General features: G+C 44.4%; 1 pseudogene; it reads left to right on the forward strand.

Annotated features, from left to right (window-relative positions):
• Nucleotides 1-666: 666 nt before the first annotated feature.
• On the forward strand, nt 667-2346 carry LOC115506064 (annotated as a pseudogene).
• Nucleotides 2347-17995: the final 15649 nt, after the last annotated feature.

Raw genomic sequence — 17995 nt, forward strand, 5'->3', positions numbered from 1 at the left:
TTGAACGTGAGCTCTCTGTAAAGTGCTGATAATAAGCGACGGCACAGAGCCATACCAAAGTGCTTCGACAGACTGTTTTCACATGTCATGTTTCCACACAGTCACATGTGACATGGATTAAATCATAACCCCCCCCAAAGCAGTAATGCTGTCAAAGCTCAAGATAATACAACAACTGAACTTCTGTCTCTGTGAATCATTAAAAAGGAAGTTGTGCTATACTTTCATTTTCTATAAAAACAGACCACCGTGTCCATCCTGACATCATGTTCACCCTACGTTTCACATATTATTCACCTAATGGGAAAAATCTCAACTCAGGTCTACTTTTGTTCTTTATAACATGTATTTTTTTCCATACAAATACTCTAAAGGTTAATACTTAGTGATGATCTTTCTTTGTATACAGATACCAAAAGATAGGTTTTTTTTTCCACTTAATTTTGAATTATATATCTTGATGCACAAGTAGCTTAAAACCTCTCCATGGACAAAACAAAACAAAACAAGAAAAGGATGATGAAATTATAAAATGTCAACACATTTGCAAATATTAAATGACTCTTCACACCATACCTCATGCAAAAGAATTTCTCCAATAATAATACCCAAGTCTCCAGTGATTTCCCTGGCCTTAGATTCTGCAGTCTAGTTTGAATCTGTACTATGCATTACACTGGCCATTTTCTTCTCTACAGTGATGACTGGAAACCGTCAGAAGAGCAAGCTTCCTTTTCTATATTGCTTTACTCTGGGTGGTGTGAAAATCGAGGGGTAGTGGTGCCTTTGGCATCTCCAAGACTGCGGAGGCCTTTGCCACTACATGTCACAGGAAGATCCTTAAGATTCAGGAGCTCCTGGCCCACGCGGGCACTGCCCGAGCCCACGGGACCCCTGGTACCGCCCCCTGGGGAGCCACCAGGTTGGTTATACCCCCAGCTGAGCAAGGAGGGGGCAGCTCTGCAGAACAAATTCAGCAAATTCAAGAGGAAGAAAAAGGCATCGCTGGCTCTGACAAAGCCAAGTAGCAGCAGCACAGCCAGTCGAGGCGGTGTCCCAGGCTCACTGTCCAAGCAGCGTGGTGGACAGGGCCACCGCAGCAGAACCAGCAAAGCGGCTGCTGAAGTTGGTAGCTGGCAGCTCAAGAACCCGGGCTTCCGGCACTCTCAAACCCTCGAGGGAAGTTAAAAGACCCTGAGAAGGGCCCAGTGCCCACTTACCAGCTGTTCCAAAGTTGCATATCTGCAACAGTGATCTGCAGGAGTCGTGCACACACCCGCAGAGGAAACCTCTGCGTGAGTTCTGTGTCTTCCAGTGACTGGGTTTGGGAACTGGGGCCAAATGGGGAAGAGGCACAGGGCCCAGGGGCTGGTGAAGTCCCCCTTGAAGCTTTGACTGGGGTTCTGAAAAGTGTGGTGGGGCCGCTCCTCAGCCTCCCCACCTCGAAGCCTCAGCCAGGACCTTAGTCGTGAGTGGAACCGGGACAGAGACTGCGATGGGGACAGTGACCATGATCTGGACAGGAACTGTAATAGGGACAGTGACCATGATCTGGAGAGGGGCCACAATGGGGACAGGGACCTCGATCTGGACAGGGACCATGATGGGGACAGGAACCATGGTCCAGACAGGGACTGCGATAGGGACAGGGACCATTATCGGGACAGGAAGCACGATGGGGACAGTGACCATGATCTGGAGATGAACCACAATGAGGACAGGGACCGTGATCCAGACAGGGACTGCGATAGGGACAGTGACCATTATGGGGAGAGGAAGCACGATGGGGACAGTGACCATGATCTGGAGATGAACCACATTGGGGACAGAGACCGTGATCCAGACAGGGACTGCAATGGGGATAGATACCTCGATCCAGACAAGAATTGCGATGGGGTCAGGGACTTTGATCCAGACAGGAACCATGAATGCAAGAGTCCTTTCCCCAGGTGGGACTCATTTCCTGAACACAGAGCCCCTCAGAAGGGGAATACTGTGTGTGTACAGAGAGGACATGATGCCCACCCTCTTCTGTGGGACCTTCTCTGCCTTTGGAAACACCATTGGCCTCTCCATGGACCCATCCAGAAACTGTGCCTTCCTTATCTAGGAAAAGGTGGAGCCAGCAGATCAGGCGGTTGCTGGGCTCAATGGGCCCAGGGGGAGTCGGTACAGCTCAAAGTCAGCATTGCAGGCAAACGGCCGGTGCTGGAATCTGCCACTGGTAAGTCTGTCTGGGGCTGCCCCGCTGTCCGGAACAGCCTTAAGGGTTGTCACTAGGACAAGATGGTCAGGATTGTCTACAGTGATGACGGCTCCGAGGAAAACCTTGTGGATGGCTTCTAGGGAATTCAGCTGGATTCTGTGTGCCTCATCTGTGCCAACACTGGTCTCAGTAAAACACTGAGATGCAAGCTCAAAAAATTTAAAAAAAAAATTAAAAAGATACGGGAGCTCTTTCTTTCCTCCCAGTTTTACAGAAAAATAATTGACATGCATCACTGTATATGTTTAAGACTTACAGCTTGAGGTGAGCGTTTACTTTACATATATGGTGAAATCGTCATCACGGTAGGTTCGGCTAACATCTGTCTTCTCATGTGGACACAATAAAAAGAAAAGAAAAGAGAAAAATTCTCCTTATGATGAAAAGTCTTAGGATTTACCCACTTAACAACTTTCCTATATACCATACAGCAGTGCTAGCCGTGGTCCTCACACTCTCTATTACATCCCCAGTACTTAGTTTTCTTCTAACGGGAAGTTGGTGCCTTTGACCACCTTATTCTGATTCCCCCTCTCCCCGTCTCCTGACTCTGGTAACCACAAGTCTGATCTCTTTTCCTGAGTTTGGGGTTTTGTTTCATTTTGCTTTTGTTTTTCGATTCCATGTATACATGAGATCTTAAAGCATCTTTCTCTGTCTGACTTATTTCATTCAGCATAGTGTCTTCAAGGTCCATCCACGTTGCCGCAAATGGTGAGATTTCCACATTTTGTGATGGCTCTCTTCCATTCTGTACATAGGGAGAGATGCCACAACTTCTTTACCCATGCATAAATTGATGGACACTGGTTCCTTGTCTTGGCTGTTGGAAACGCTACAGTGATCATAAGGTGAAGATATTTTGTTGGAGTCGTGTGTTTCTTTCCTTTGCATATATTCCCAAAAGTGAAAAAGAAACCCACGGACAGAATGTACTCTGCTACTGATTCTACTGACACCATTTTACATCAAATCACCCCCAGGATCCAACCAAGGATCTTTTTAAAGTCTACAGAAGCAAACAACCTTGAAAATGATCCGGAATGCAGTGCTCACACTAGGGTTTTTGTCCCCACAAGAGATGATAGAACATGGCTGCAGCTCCTATTTTAATGTTTGGAGAGGTCTCCATGCCGTTTTCCATAGTTGAACCAATTTCCACGCCCACTGTCAGGATGACCATCCTCAAAAAGACAAGAGATAGCGCATGCTGGCACGGATGTTCCTAACTTCCAACGCCTGCCGACTGGGGCATGACTGACCAGCACGTGCCACTGTGACCGGTAAGTGGAACCGATTCAATTATCCACTGTGTGACCAGTGGTCGTCATCCCCCACCGTGCGGCCCTAGAGGGGCCCCACTTACAATGACCATGTTGTTTGCCGGGAACTTCTTTCACTCCCCCTAGGAGGGCTACCCGTGGACAGAAAGAGCCCTGCTACTGATTCTGCTGACACCATTTTGCATCAAATGACCCCAGTGGTCTAACAGAAGACCTTTTTCAAGTCTCCAGAAGCAAACGACCTTGAAAATGATTCGGAAGGTAGTGTTCAAGCTACGAGTTTTGTCCCCACCAGAGAGGCTGGAACCTGGCTGCAGCACCCTGCCAGACGGTGATGGGTGAGCTTCCACAGTGGGCCCCACGCCTGAAACAACAAAGGCCTAACTGTATACGTGATATGCTAATCTGTTTGCATAAAGTGAGTCGCTTATTCTCCAGCCCGACATTTTGCATTACCAAGTATAGCCCTGTGCTTCATCTAGAAGTGATAGAGTAACCTGCCTCGAAGGGGAAAAGATCTCTGACCAACTCCCTGCTCCCTCCCTCCCGCCAGCCCCCTACAGGGACGGTTCCTCCCCTTAGAACCAGTGGAAGCTTTCCTGTTTCTGAGCTTCCAAGCCACCCGCCTGTGTTCTTGCGTGCTTACCCACACACCAATTCACAGCATCTTCACTTCGGGGGCTGTAGCCAGGAAGGGGGCCACATCGACGACTCGGCACCAACGGGACATTCAACACAGGTGGGTGCCAATTCATTCAGCCACAAATTATAAGCAGAGTAACCAAACCTTACCCCGCCCCACCCCAGATGCACACACTCCAGATTTATACGACTGAAAGCAATTTCTACAAACCCTCAGAACCCTTCAAGTTAAGTTTGCATGAACGCTGCAAGTGGTCTTTTTCCGAGGGACTTTTTATGGTGAAAACAGTGGCGGCTACCTCCCCATGATGGGCTCATTTAAGAACAGAGGCACAGGACAGAGCACAGCAGCGGTCAGAATGGGGCAGAGTGCCCACTTACCCACTCGAGTAAGTGACTGGGTTGCTTCTAGCAGGACGTGCGTGTGGTATCTGTGCGAGTGTGGGAGGGCGGGTTTATATGCCGCGTACTGATAAAGTGTGTCAGCCTGTGCAGTTACGGACTATAAAGTGAGGCAGAAGCCAAACGTGTCTTCGGAACCATGTGTTCCACTCATGTATTCACTCGTGTGTCTATTCGAACACTTATTCAGCAAATACGTGTGAAGGGAGGGGCTACCTCAAAATAAAGAAGGAATAAATGTGCTAATTTTCAAACATGGTTCGAAGCACTTTAATAAAATGACTTGCTTTATTCTCACGAAAATCCTCAGAGGTGGAGCTGGTATTATGTCCATTATACAGACGGGTAAACTGAATGCTGACTGAGTCACTTGCCAGGCCACGGAGCTAAAACAACTAGAAGTAGCAGAGGGAGAGCCCCATTCCCTGCACCTCAGGCTCCCTCCCCATGTGGCCGGCTGGCCAGCAGGACCTTGGAAGAACCAGCACCGAAATCGGGCCAGCCCTTCCTTCCCACCTGCTACTGTGAGTGCCAAGGGGCAAGGGTGTGGCCCCCACCCAGAGTCTCCCCCTTTGACCTCCTTTCCCCAGGGCTACGCCGTAACCCAGGAGATGTTTTGGGGGAAACATATGGGAGGTTATAATTTTGTAGGCACAAACTAACAATATTTATTTCTCTTCGACGGAAAACCAAGAGTAAAGCTTTCTGTTGCCCCATGACAGGCAGGACAGAGCAGGGCTCTTCTTGGCCATGGCAGCCCCTGGCCAGGTGTGAAGCTGTGATCTACCAAAAGGGAGCGTGTGCCCCCCAGAAAGACCTGAGACAACGCGGTCCTGAGCCTTCTGGGGAAAACCAGCCATCGGAGAGAAGGCCGGGGGCGGAGATGTGCCGACACGCAGACATGCCCTCCGGACAGTTGTGCACCTGTCGTTCTGCCTGACAGGAGAAGAGCAGAGCCCACGCCCTAAGACTCGTCCGAACCGCCAGACCAAGGCCAGATAGGAAGAAGGCTAACACCATCAGAGTCTGCTGGAAAAGATGCTTCTGTTCTGCTGAAAGCTTCCTCATGACCGCTACACGGAGGCCCATCCTGACTTTGACGGTGCCACTAAATGCTGCGTACAGCTCCTCAACGGCTCCCGACCGCTTAGGACGAGGAGCGGGACACTGTGCCCCGCCGGGCACACACTACACACTCACCTAGTACCCCCTCCCACGTGAACACAAGACCCTCCTCTGTGCCTCAGGTCACGCCGTCTCCTACCTGGCCCGCCCCGTCCGTAAGCCCCGATTCACCTCCAGGACTCAGCTCAGGGGGCACCACCTGCCCCCTGCCTCCAGGGCTGGTCACATCCTTCTCACTCCTTCCTGTTGCTAAGTGTTATCCTCCTGGATAAGGGGGTACTTGACAGCAATGTCCAATTCGAGGCTCAAAGGAGTTTCATTGCCCGTGATTATGAACGATCCATCTGGTAGTCCAGTGTTGTTTTGGTTTTTTTTGTTTTTTTTTACAAAACGGGCTTTGTCAACCCCTCGCAGATATGAGTTCTAGAACCCTGCCACGTATTTCACTCTTAGTTATAATCTAGATGTGTATCTTATCGGTTATAAAAACGTCTCTGTCAAAGTGAAATTTTGACTTGATATACTCCCAGGATAAAAAATATACCTTCTTAAATAAATTATTCTCAAATTAGTTTTTTAAATAATTAGGTCCTGGTGCCTGGGGGATCCGCAAACCATGGGTTGCTCACGTTTTTCCTTTAAAAGGAAAAACTTGGATATTATCCAAGGTTTGAAAAATATTGAAACACTAAGTACGACCTTAACTACGTAAAAGGTATTCACAGGAAAATCTGAAAAGAATCATAATAAATAGCTAACACTGGATATTTCCAAAGGGAGCCGGGAGCAATTTGTTATTTTCATGCTATAAAGTGTGTATGGTTGACTTTTATCCTAGGGAAAAGAAATGTAAACTTTAAAAGTATATCAACAATACAGGAATACCTTTCGACATGACATTCGGAATTTAGCAATCAAGTTTCCAAGCAAAAATCTAAAAAGATTTTTGAAATCTTTTAGCTCTAAATCTAAAAAAAAAAAGTTAAGATCCCAGTATTTTTAGAGGTCTGTAAAGTTCTGTGACTTGTATTTTCCCGTAGGTGGATATAGATCTGAAATTGTGCATGTTGGAGATTTTTAAAAATATTTCTCAGATTACTTAAAAGTAACAAAACCACAGCCTCCAGCACGTCCCTAGCATGCCGTACATGTGACACTAGTATGTGTCACAGTATGTGACACTCCTGATGTCCGAGACACTTCATAATAACCCTGGAGGGGGAGGAGGGGCCAACAAGCAGGTAGTGACGTACAGGAAATAAAACGGGCAATGTACCGAGAACTGTTGCCACTACATGTTAGGTAAATCAGGTTCATTCTACTCTTCTATTTACTTTTTGTGTCTCTTTCAAATTTTCCGTAATAAATATTTAAAAAATAATGCAAAACCAAACAAAACTAACCACTCAGGGAGATGCTATCATCTACCCATCAGAATGGCCATAAAAAAAGACTGATAATACCAACTGTGTCTGAGAGGTCTCAAAACTCAAATCTGTTTTGGAGACAGAAACCCTTCATAGTGAAGCCGACATGTTTCCAACGTGGATTGTCTAGAAACTTTATGGGTTTATTATCTCTTCCAAAGCCTGAATCTTGGTGTGCTTGACAAGCACTCATGTTTGAATCATGTGTACATTTATTTGGAGAATATGTTCGTGTGTGTGTGTGTGTGTGTGTGTGTGTATGCAAAACTGGCTACACAAAATGAATATCCTGCTATCCTTTCTAGACACGATTAACTTGGCTTAGGCCAAAAATTACATGAAGCTAGGCCAAAACTTGCTGATAAGCATGTATCTGTGACATAGCACAGACCCTTGACCTTGTTATCACATTGTATACATCATAGATCTGTATATTAATGTGTCCTTTAGGACTTTCAAAGATTGCAAGAGTTCAGTATGACTCAGCTCTGAGCAATGGAAGTTTTCATAGTTTTTATTCCATTTACTTAAAAAGTAATAGAGTCACTGGCAGTTCACTGTGTTTCCTTTCTATTGAAGAATGCTGTCTAAAAAATAAAAGCGATAGGAGCCCACTGTTGTCTTGTTACAATTCTAAAATTCTCATGTAATTACAGCACATCATGACTCTTCCAGACCTGACAATTTATATTGTGCTATAATGTTGAAATATTCTCTTAGCTTGATAATTATGGCTATTTTTTCCTAATCTTCTAACATTCTATATATGTTTTATTTTCATAATCTTAAAAATATGCACAAAACACTAGAGTATTACCCTTAATTTATTTTTTTACATGCTGATTTATTTATTTTGAATGAGAGCGCACGTGAGCAGGAGAGGGGCAGAGAGAGGGAGGGAGAATCCCGGGCCGGATCCACACCGTCAGCGCAGAGTCAGACCCAGGGCTCGATCTCATGATCCCTGAGATCATGATCTCAGCTGAAATGAAGTCAGATACTTGACTGACTGAGCCACCCAGGCACCCCTAGAGTATTATCTTTTCAAAAGGCCTGTTGAAATAAGGCACAGATGAGTGAAAAAACATGGATAGATAGAGATAGAGATTGGGATAGGGAGATGGTGAGGGGGGAAGGAGGAGAGAGGGAAAGAGGGATGGAGGGAGGAGATGGAGGAAGGAGGGGAGGAGGGAGGAGAATGAGAACCTATGTGACCAGGACCACATCAAGAATGGGGCTCAGGAGCCCAGAGACTCCGGCTGTGATTTGTCCAATCACTATGACCCCCCTTCTCACCAAAAGTAACCACAGTGCAGATTTCTAACACCAGTTTGTCTGTTTTTTTTTAACCTTACATACATAGAATCATAGTGTATATGTTCTCTTGTATCTGGCTTCTTATTTCAACATCAACTTTGTGACTCACTCTGCTGCTGAATGTAACTATTGTTCACTTCACGTCAGCATTTTTTAGAGCTCATCGCACACATGAACCACAAAACACATATCTATTTTGCTGTGATGGCCATCCGACTTGTTTCCAGCTTGGAGCTAGTATAAATAACGTGGCCATGAATATTCTTGAACAAATCTCCCAGTGCCATGTGTAAGCATCACTGTGCGGTACATATACAAAGGAGAGAACTTTCTAAGTTTTCGTAGGTAATGCTAAATGGTTTTTCCCAAGTGGTCCCTACTAAAAGAATAATATGGAACAATCACAGCTTGCTGACCCACAAGTACCAGGAACCTAGTTTATGAACAATGTACTTAAGACGTAAGTCTGAGAGTAATTTACTTAAGAAATACAATTCTATGAATAGAGTTTTTGCATTGAAATTTGTGACCATAAAAGAAAAGTTTTGTATAACTGAATTTTCTCGTTTCTCAGCGTGGGTGCAATTGAATTATCTGCTAAATCCTGAATTCCCCAGGAGGTTTCTAATACGAGAAAGGAGGCCTTATGGCAAGCTTTCTTTTCTCAACATTCAGAAAAATACATAAAACCACATTAGTACGAGATGCGACCCGGTAATGAACGTATATTTCGGTTTACACATCCAAATGATTGCTGTTCCTTTAAATTGGCCCTTTGGGAAAAGCCAGGCATTTACAAAAAGCGGAGGGCCTCAATTAAATAGTGATGCATGCAGTGTTCCCAAGTGCACACTGGGCAGGGCTGGCCTAACCCGCTCCCTGCAGCCTCGTCTCCCTCCATGGTGCTACCGCAGTCATCGTCCGGAGAGCAGAGCCAATCCCATTCCTCCACCGGATGAAATTTTCAGCGGCTTCCCTTTCATCCAGGTCCAAGTCTGAGGACATTTGCCTGGCCCACAAAGCCTCAGTACCTTGTCTCCGGCACGCATAGCCAAGGTGGTTTTGATTCGAGCGCGCTGCGTAAAATGCCATGTGCCTGGCACTCTTGGAAGTGAGTGACAAGTATTAACTCACTTATCTTCACGTCAACCTGTGGAATGAGCGCCATTATTTACACCCCGGTACACACTGAAGTGCGAGGAGGAAAACGTCTGAGCTCAAGTCACACCGTGAGGAAGGCGCACTCCGCCCGTGCGACTCTGGGACCCGGCTTGCGGCCACTGTCCCTATGCCTATCCCGCTGCCCCTTGCTCATACTCTGCAACCACACTGACCCTGCTCTCCCGGCCACTTCATCCTTGGCTTTATCCATCGCCATCATGGCGCTCCTTCCCGCAGCTCTTCCCCATCGGCACCCTCCTCAGGGTCACCTTGTGTTCATCATTGATCCCCTTTGGGACCCCAGTGGACTTTATACTTACTTATCTTACTTCTCTGGTAACTTGCATATTTTAATGAAATTACTGTTTTTCGTATCTGTGTCCTCTACTGAAGTGAGAATTTGTTGAGAGATAAACTGACACGGTATTCATTGTTTTTATCTTGAGAGTCCGGAACGGCGTTTGGATCACATTAGCCATTCAGCAGAAAACTGTTGATTGATTTGATGGAAAGGAGGAAAGGCAGGGAGAAAGAAGGGAAAGGAGAGCCGGTGTGGATGGTGGATAGGGAAAAACTGAGTCAGAAAGGCACGGTTTTGGATTCCAGTTTTAAATGCTGAGTAGCTAACAGACAGATAACTAAGTCTCCCTGAAGCTTCATTTCCAAATTTGTATGCTAAGCATGACAGTGACTACTTTTGCAGAATTATGAGAATCAGTCGTTTCGTAAAGTCACTTGCACACAATAAAAACTGTTATCGTTACTACTACTGTTTTTTAATGCCATTTGTATGGCATGAATGCACAGTGACATTTTCTTTATCTCCCCAGGGATCTAGATCCCGGATGCTGTAAAATCTGCTGTCCTCGCCTTCAGGAAGAGCCGTGCCATATTTCTAGACCGGTAGTCACCATCACCTACGTGCCTGACATCTTGGTATAGTCACAAAAGATGTCCATTGCTCACGTACATGCTGCCAGGAGCTGGAAACGGAGAACTTGCGGAAGCCACGTCGCAGGACTCAAGACACGAGAAGACTATGCCCTTCACGGTGTAATGTTGCAGTTCTTGACTCGAACGCTTCTAATTAAAAGGTCAGCCGCAAACAGATCGTGCCCTCAGAGAACCTGGCACATGATACTGCATGTGATGAGGCAACGGTCACTTGTCTCTCCTCCTTGAGGCCCCGGGCAACCCGGGGCCCGGGAAGGATCTGCCCGCGCCGCAGAGGGGAGCATGGACTATCTCAGAACGCTGGTGTGTTCCTCTAAAATGAAGACAATCTTATTTTTCTAGGAAACCTCTAGCCCATAAAGCACGTGACGACTCATGATTCATTTTGTCATGTGATGAGAGTCCGCGAGCTCCTTAGCCTCACTCCGTCAGCAACCGAAATTTCTCTCTGGCAGCAAACAAGGAGGAGTCAAATACTCTTAAGTCAGGAATGCACTTGAAGTGCTTCTGTACTAGTAATTATACATTTGGGGTAAACACAGGTCCAACTCTTTCCAAAAACTTGATTTATTGTTCATACTTCCACCTGTGAGAGACAAGTGCTTACAGGAAAAGCCTTGATATATTTTCCTCCCCCGCATAGGTATACACCACATCTCTGGTGGAAAAGGGTACGTAAAGAACAGACGGGATGTTGATTCCTCGCTGTGGCGGCTCCTTTCTCCCACCTGAAATCAAATGATGAGAGCAACTGTGCATCACAAAGGCTACCAGGTTAATCATTAAAATTACTGCAGAAATTCTGAGAGTGATTTTCAAGCATTGGCCATGGATGCGATATGGCAATTGTTTTAAGAATGCATGGGCCTACTGTTTCACAGCGTGAATGTTTCCGGGATAGACCAAATAAAACACCATCTTCTAGGAAATTTCAAATTGACGACTTTGTACCAGTTACAACTATTGGTCATACAAATCATAAGCAACGAGCGCATGCCCAATGAGCCATGCATGAAATGGAAAAGTAGCCAATACTTTTTAATGGGCAGTTCATAGAGTCTCTTCTTGTATTAACACCCAAATGAACATGACTTTCCGAATTGCTTGTGAATTGGTGAACAGATCCACAATGGGGTGAGTTAGAGAAGCTGGAGGGAAATGAAAAGGCTGGGGGGAAAAAGGTAAGATTTGCGGGTCAGGAAGGAACCGAAGGGCAACATCTGGGGACACACGAATCCCCTGCCCAGAGTTTCCATGCAGCAACACCAAGGGGCATCTACAGTGAGGAATGGTCACGAGGAATGTTAATTTAGAGTAAAATCCCCAAAGGGAGAGCAAACTCAAAGGAAACATTTGAGAAGACAGTGACAGCAGAGGCCAAAATCATCTGGTCAAAGAGTCAAGTGGCAGAAGGGAGAACAAGTTCCCCAAGAGAGTTACAAAGACATCCAGGGAAGCATTTGACCCATGCATTCTCCTGGAGTGAAGTTCAGCTATATTTAAAAGACTAGAAAATAGACATTCATATTCTACCTATAATCTGTGCTTTGTTTATGGACGTTACAAGCTAACCCACTAATTATTTGTCCAAAGTATTAGTCAATGAAGATTCCTAAAAAGGATGAATAAAGTGCTCATTCTTTGTAGTTGGACAGAACTTAGTTTGAAGTTCAACACTACCATTTCCATGGGCAAGTAAAGACATTGTTAGGCTTCAAACTAATTTCTGAAAGTGACCTGCCTCATGGTGTCCATGAGTAACCTGTGAAAGCCCAGCACACTGCATGTCACAAATGAATTTCTTATAAACTTGACTTGGAGCCCTACCTATGATATATATATATGATATATGTCATATATATATCATATATATGACATATATCATATATATATCATATATATCTATCTAGGAAACACATATATAAAACATGTGTGTGTGTGTGTATGATGTATATATGTATGCATGAAAATAGAACCATTGTTCTAGAGTAGGTACAGGGTTAGAGTCCTCTGAGTCTCTGGTCACGATATTTCATTTGCCTATCCATATATACCTGCTCTATGTGTGTTTCTGTCTAGAAATGTTGTTTAATATATGTTATTAATTCATTAGTTGTGTAGTCACACCAACGGCACCCTAACTCATGCCTGAACAAAGCTTTCCAATACATGTATTTTCTCTGTTAGGCACATCACAGCTGTCCTGCAGTGGGGGCACTAGACAGCACCCCAGTACTATGTGTTGGGGCTGTTTTGCACATGAAAATCTCCAACGAGAATGTGAAACACCTGACACCGAGGAGACTGTGAAGAGGACCCTAGCCGGCATTGTGAGTGGGATCAAGAAGGCAGTACTTCTTGCCTCATTCGACCTCGGTGGGGAACATACATATCTGTCAAGTCAAAGTTTTGTCACTTTTCAAACATACCCAATGACTGCAAAAGCACAACAATTTGGGGCTTACAAATACATTTTAGAGCAGGCAAATTCTCAATGGAGAATTCATGAATGATGAAAAGCAATCATCTACGCATCAGATTCCTCCAGAAACATAGATTTTAAATGAATGTACTCTTTCCAACGATAAGCCATTTTCTTGTCTCTATACTCTAATCCCTGCTAACTGAAAATCTGTTCCTCACTGAGACCGTCTCTTGACAAAACTTTTGTGGCCCAGTATGCATTGTGATGCTTTTGTTCTCTCGCCAGAACACTTTTCTTGATTCCTGCTTTCAGTTGGATGAAGTTTGTAGTTTGTTGGCAGGTTGTAATTGAGAGTAAAGAATTCAGAAGAAAAAGATCCAGGAGACACCCAATGTCCTTCCATTGCTTCACTGGCTCTCTTCTTTTCTCTGCAAGTAGACTACAAACTCCTTGAGGAAAATGACCAAGTCACACTTACTATTTTTTTTTTTCTAAGGACCTGGTATAGGTCTGAGTCCCTGGCAGATAATAGTGAGCATTTAAGGCTAAGGAATAAGTAGAAACGAGTATAGAAGGAAGAGGTATAAAGAATAAGGAAGAAGGACATATTTGCGTCAGTATTCAGATCAAAGGTGGGAGGGCACAGAATTGACTGTAAGGATTGAAAAAGTGGGAAAAAACAGAGATGGGGAGATGGAAAACAAGGGAGAAGGAGACTAATGAGAGAAAAGGGCCTTATTTGTAACCACCTACCTTCAGTATATTCTTGGAAAATAGTTTTGCTTTGTTCCTCATTTGGAGTATATTTCCATGATCTCAATACAAAAGCAGTATGGCCATACAGCATTTGATTCTTGGTGCAAGTGAAAAGTGCAGTCTATCGCTTGTGTGAAGAGAAAAGAGAGCGATGATTTCTAGAGCTGTAATAATGATAGTCTTATATCAGGGAGGGTAAGTACACAGAAGCAATCTACAAGTACTCTCTACACAACGCTCACCATGTTCGCATCGTTTCCTCCATTCTTCCTATGGCTAGGATACAGAGAGGCATGGCTTGTTTGTCCGTTTGTTTGTTGGTTTGTTTGTTTCAAGTAGGCTCCGCGCCCAGTGTGGGGCTTGAACTCAGGACCCTGAGATCAGGAGTCACGTGATCTACTGACTGAATTGGCCAGGCACGCCTGCCAATTATGATCAATCTTAAACAGTCACGTGGTGCCATCTCAATCATATGCAATGGTTGGAACAATCTCAAGCCTGTGGGGATTCTCAAGGAGGGAACATGGGCCCCACCTCTCAGTAGCAGAAGTGTTAAGTTCACCTTATAAAAAGGTGGGTCACATGGGAAATATTTTTGTAGGCATCTCTGGAAAATAGAGTCTGCACAAGTATTTTCCAGACAGTTAAGGGAAGATACGTCCCAAGTAGGAGACAATGATCACCTGCGTCAAGTGGTACTATTAGGCTTGCTGAGATGAGGACTGAGAATGAACCATTACATGTTGCTGAGTGGGGTTTATTGGTGACCCAGACAAGGGCTGCTTAGACTGGAGTAGTTGAAAGAGGGCACGGGAGGAGAGAAATTGGAGACAATGAACACAGACAACCTGTTAGGACTTTCCTTTAAAGGACACATGGGGCGCCTGGGTGGCACAGTCGGTTAAGCATCCGACTTCAGCCAGGTCACGATCTCGCGGTCCGTGAGTTCGAGCCCCGCGTCGGGCTCTGGGCTGATGGCTCAGAGCCTGGAGCCTGTTTCCGATTCTGTGTCTCCCTCTCTCTCTGCCCCTCCCCCGTTCATGCTCTATCTCTCTCTGTCCCAAAAATAAATAAACGTTGAAAAAAAATTTTTTTTAAAAAAGGACACAAAGAGGAAGGGACAAACAGTAGCTAAAGGTAATGCGAGGTCAAACGAGAGTTTGACTTTGATTTTTTTTTGAGATGGAAGATATTACAATATGCTTCTGGTGGGCTTAATGTGTATATATATACATATATATGTATATATACATATATATAATATCTAGTATATATCTAACATATACATTTTATATATATATATATATATATTATATCTACCTATGTCTATCTACCTATCTATCTATCTATCTATCATCTATCTTATGTCTTCCCTTAATAGTAAGGGAAGATTTGATGATATAGGAGAAAGATAATCTTTGGAATTGTTTTATTGAGTATGTGGGAAGGACAAGGTCTAGTGCACAAGTGGAAAGGCTATTGTATCACATGAAATTTTATCCATAGCAACAGGAGAGCAGGAGGAGAACATGTACACCTGCGAGGGAAGATTGGTAGATAAAGTGGTGAAGGCGAGTAGATGTTTGCTTTGCTCAGTGAACAGTCATAAGCTGACAATGAGGTATGGACAGTTTGAAGAAAGAGAAAAAGGTATCAAATACTCACCTGGAGAAATGTAATATAATTTCTAGTGAGTACAGACCCACCTGAAATTGTCAATTGTGTGTTTTCCCCCTGCCTTCCTGAGGTGCCCTGGTGCAGGCACGGGGTAGGTATAGTTGGATACAGCCAGGCTTAGGGGTTAGCCAAAGCGACACGAAGGTGAGACAGATCAAGGGGACTCAGAGAGAATAAAAATAAGTAATTATAATGGTGGATTACAGGATTTAAGCTGCTCACGAAACGAGAGGACGTTCAGACACTGAGTCAGAGTGAAAGATAGTAGGGTCAGTGAATTTTAGATCCTGGTGGGGTCAACAAGTGACCAGAATGGAGATTCTTAGGTAGCATGTGCTTGACAGATCAAACTGGAAGAAGGAGAGTAGGACACTCGAACTCGAGATAATGGGAGGTCACCAGAAGATCTAGGTATGGGTGTCAGTGGCAGACCAAGAGTGGAAACAGGATCGCCGGAGGATCTGAGAAGCCAGAACGTGTGAGTCATCATCTACGTGGATTCTGAAACCTGCAGTAATGATGACTGCTGTGGCATCAGAAGGATTAGCAAGAGGCTAGGGGTTAACATCTTCCAGAACCATAGCGTGGGGGCATGACTAGAGACACTGTAGCTTGCTGAAACAAGGATTAGATAGGAAATAGAATAATTTGATGGCAAAGTTCAAAGCTGAGCACCGTGAGAGTGGCAAGAGGGACAGTGAGTTGAAAGTGGCAAGGGAGAGCAAGGTGAAATGTATAACATTTGATACAAATACGTATCATGCACTTACATGTAAGCAACCTAAGCCATGGAAAACACAGGTGTCTTTAGTGTTCCCTACCCTCCCTTCTCTGGGATCTGATAGTCCCCTTGAGGTAATGACCAAAGCCATCAGAATGTCCTCTTTACACTGCTGAGAGTCTCAATTGCTTCATCTATTGAATGGGACCATAATGCCTACCCTTACAGAATACACTGGTGGATTGTTTGATCGGTTATTTGATTCAACAATTACCGCCGAGAGTCTCATGGATGTTAGAGAGTGTGTGAGGGACAGAGAGAGGCCAATAAAAAATAAGTGACGTTGTTACACTCATGGAACTTACATCCTAATTGTAGAAGCCACACTCTAGAAATGTAAAGACAAACATAAATAAATAATATGAATTTATATTGTGATGATTAGTGCCAGGAAGAAATTAAATAAGGAACTGTGATAGAGAACAGCGTGTGAAGCTGACTTACGTGAGGTTCAGAGAAAGACTTTGCAAGCAAGTGACACTTTTATATTAAAAGAAGTACATGGGGCGCCTGGGTGGCGCAGTCGGTTAAGCGTCCGACTTCAGCCAGGTCACGATCTCGAGGTCCGTGAGTTCGAGCCCCGCGTCAGGCTCTGGGCTGATGGCTCAGAGCCTGGAGCCTGTTTCCGATTCTGTGTGTCTCCCTCTCTCTCTGCCCCTCCCCCATTCATGCTCTGTCTCTCTCTGTCCCAAAAATAAATAAAAACGTTGAAAAAAAAATTAAAAAAATAAAATAAAAAAATAAAAGAAGTACAATAGCTTAAATACAATAGATGCTAGATAGACTAAAGGTATATTGATAATGTTATAATGTACATAATGTATATATTATAATGTATAATGTATGTATAATGTTGGTTTACCTTCTTGTACTGTGTTTTAAAGCATGATAGACTTTTAAACGGCACCAAAGTGAATAACCTTAGTTAGCATCCTTTTACACATACAAAAATTAATACCAACAATCAAACTTTAAGAAGAGGTGATGTTGTACCTAGGGTTCCATGATGAAAGCTTAAGTTTGGTTTAAATTACCGTGTCCAGGTTATACATGCCTAACACCACTCTCTCAGAGCAGCAGACCGTATTAGAACTTTCTTTATGTTCTGGGACCGCACTAAATCTTACGTAAGGCAATTAAGAACATCGCTGAAGACTTTAATAGAAAAAGTTGCTGAAAAGTGGAAGCAGGGTAAGAGCACTCTCAACAAACCTGGCACGCATCATTCTGTTGCCATGTCAGTGTCTTCTGTTTCTTCTACGTTTCCTCTGGAGGAAAGATATATGTGGGCTGCCACTGGCTGGTTCTGACACCGAGAGGAATTTCTGTGAGATTCACAGCACTCCACCAAAGAGGACTATTGGCGGGTGACTACCCGCAAAAGGTAGTAGCTAGACTAAGGATACCAGCTCCATGTGTTCAGTTGGTTTATATTTTTCCATGTTGTGTCCAAGCACTGCAGTGTGTAGTTAAAAGAGGGATCATATGTAAATGTGTCTCTTGTTCTTGCTAACTCTTAAACCTCTTGGAGCTGCTGCGCTCAGTAAGTCTGTCAGACAGACTCAACGCAAAAAGGGCAGAATGTGAATTTTCTTTTTTACTCAACCCAACAAAATGTGGTCATTTCCAATCATCAGGTAATGCCCGAGACTCAAGTCCCCATTTCCTATTTATCTTCGTTCTAGCTAACATTTTGCCAGCTTCAACTTGTCCGGAAAACTATTACAATCTTGGTTTGTATGAGCTTTTCATCCTGTGGTTCGGGCTTTGTTTACCTTG

Source organism: Lynx canadensis, chromosome F2, assembly GCF_007474595.2.
Source record: "Lynx canadensis isolate LIC74 chromosome F2, mLynCan4.pri.v2, whole genome shotgun sequence".
In the NCBI taxonomy this organism is placed as follows: domain Eukaryota; kingdom Metazoa; phylum Chordata; class Mammalia; order Carnivora; family Felidae; genus Lynx; species Lynx canadensis.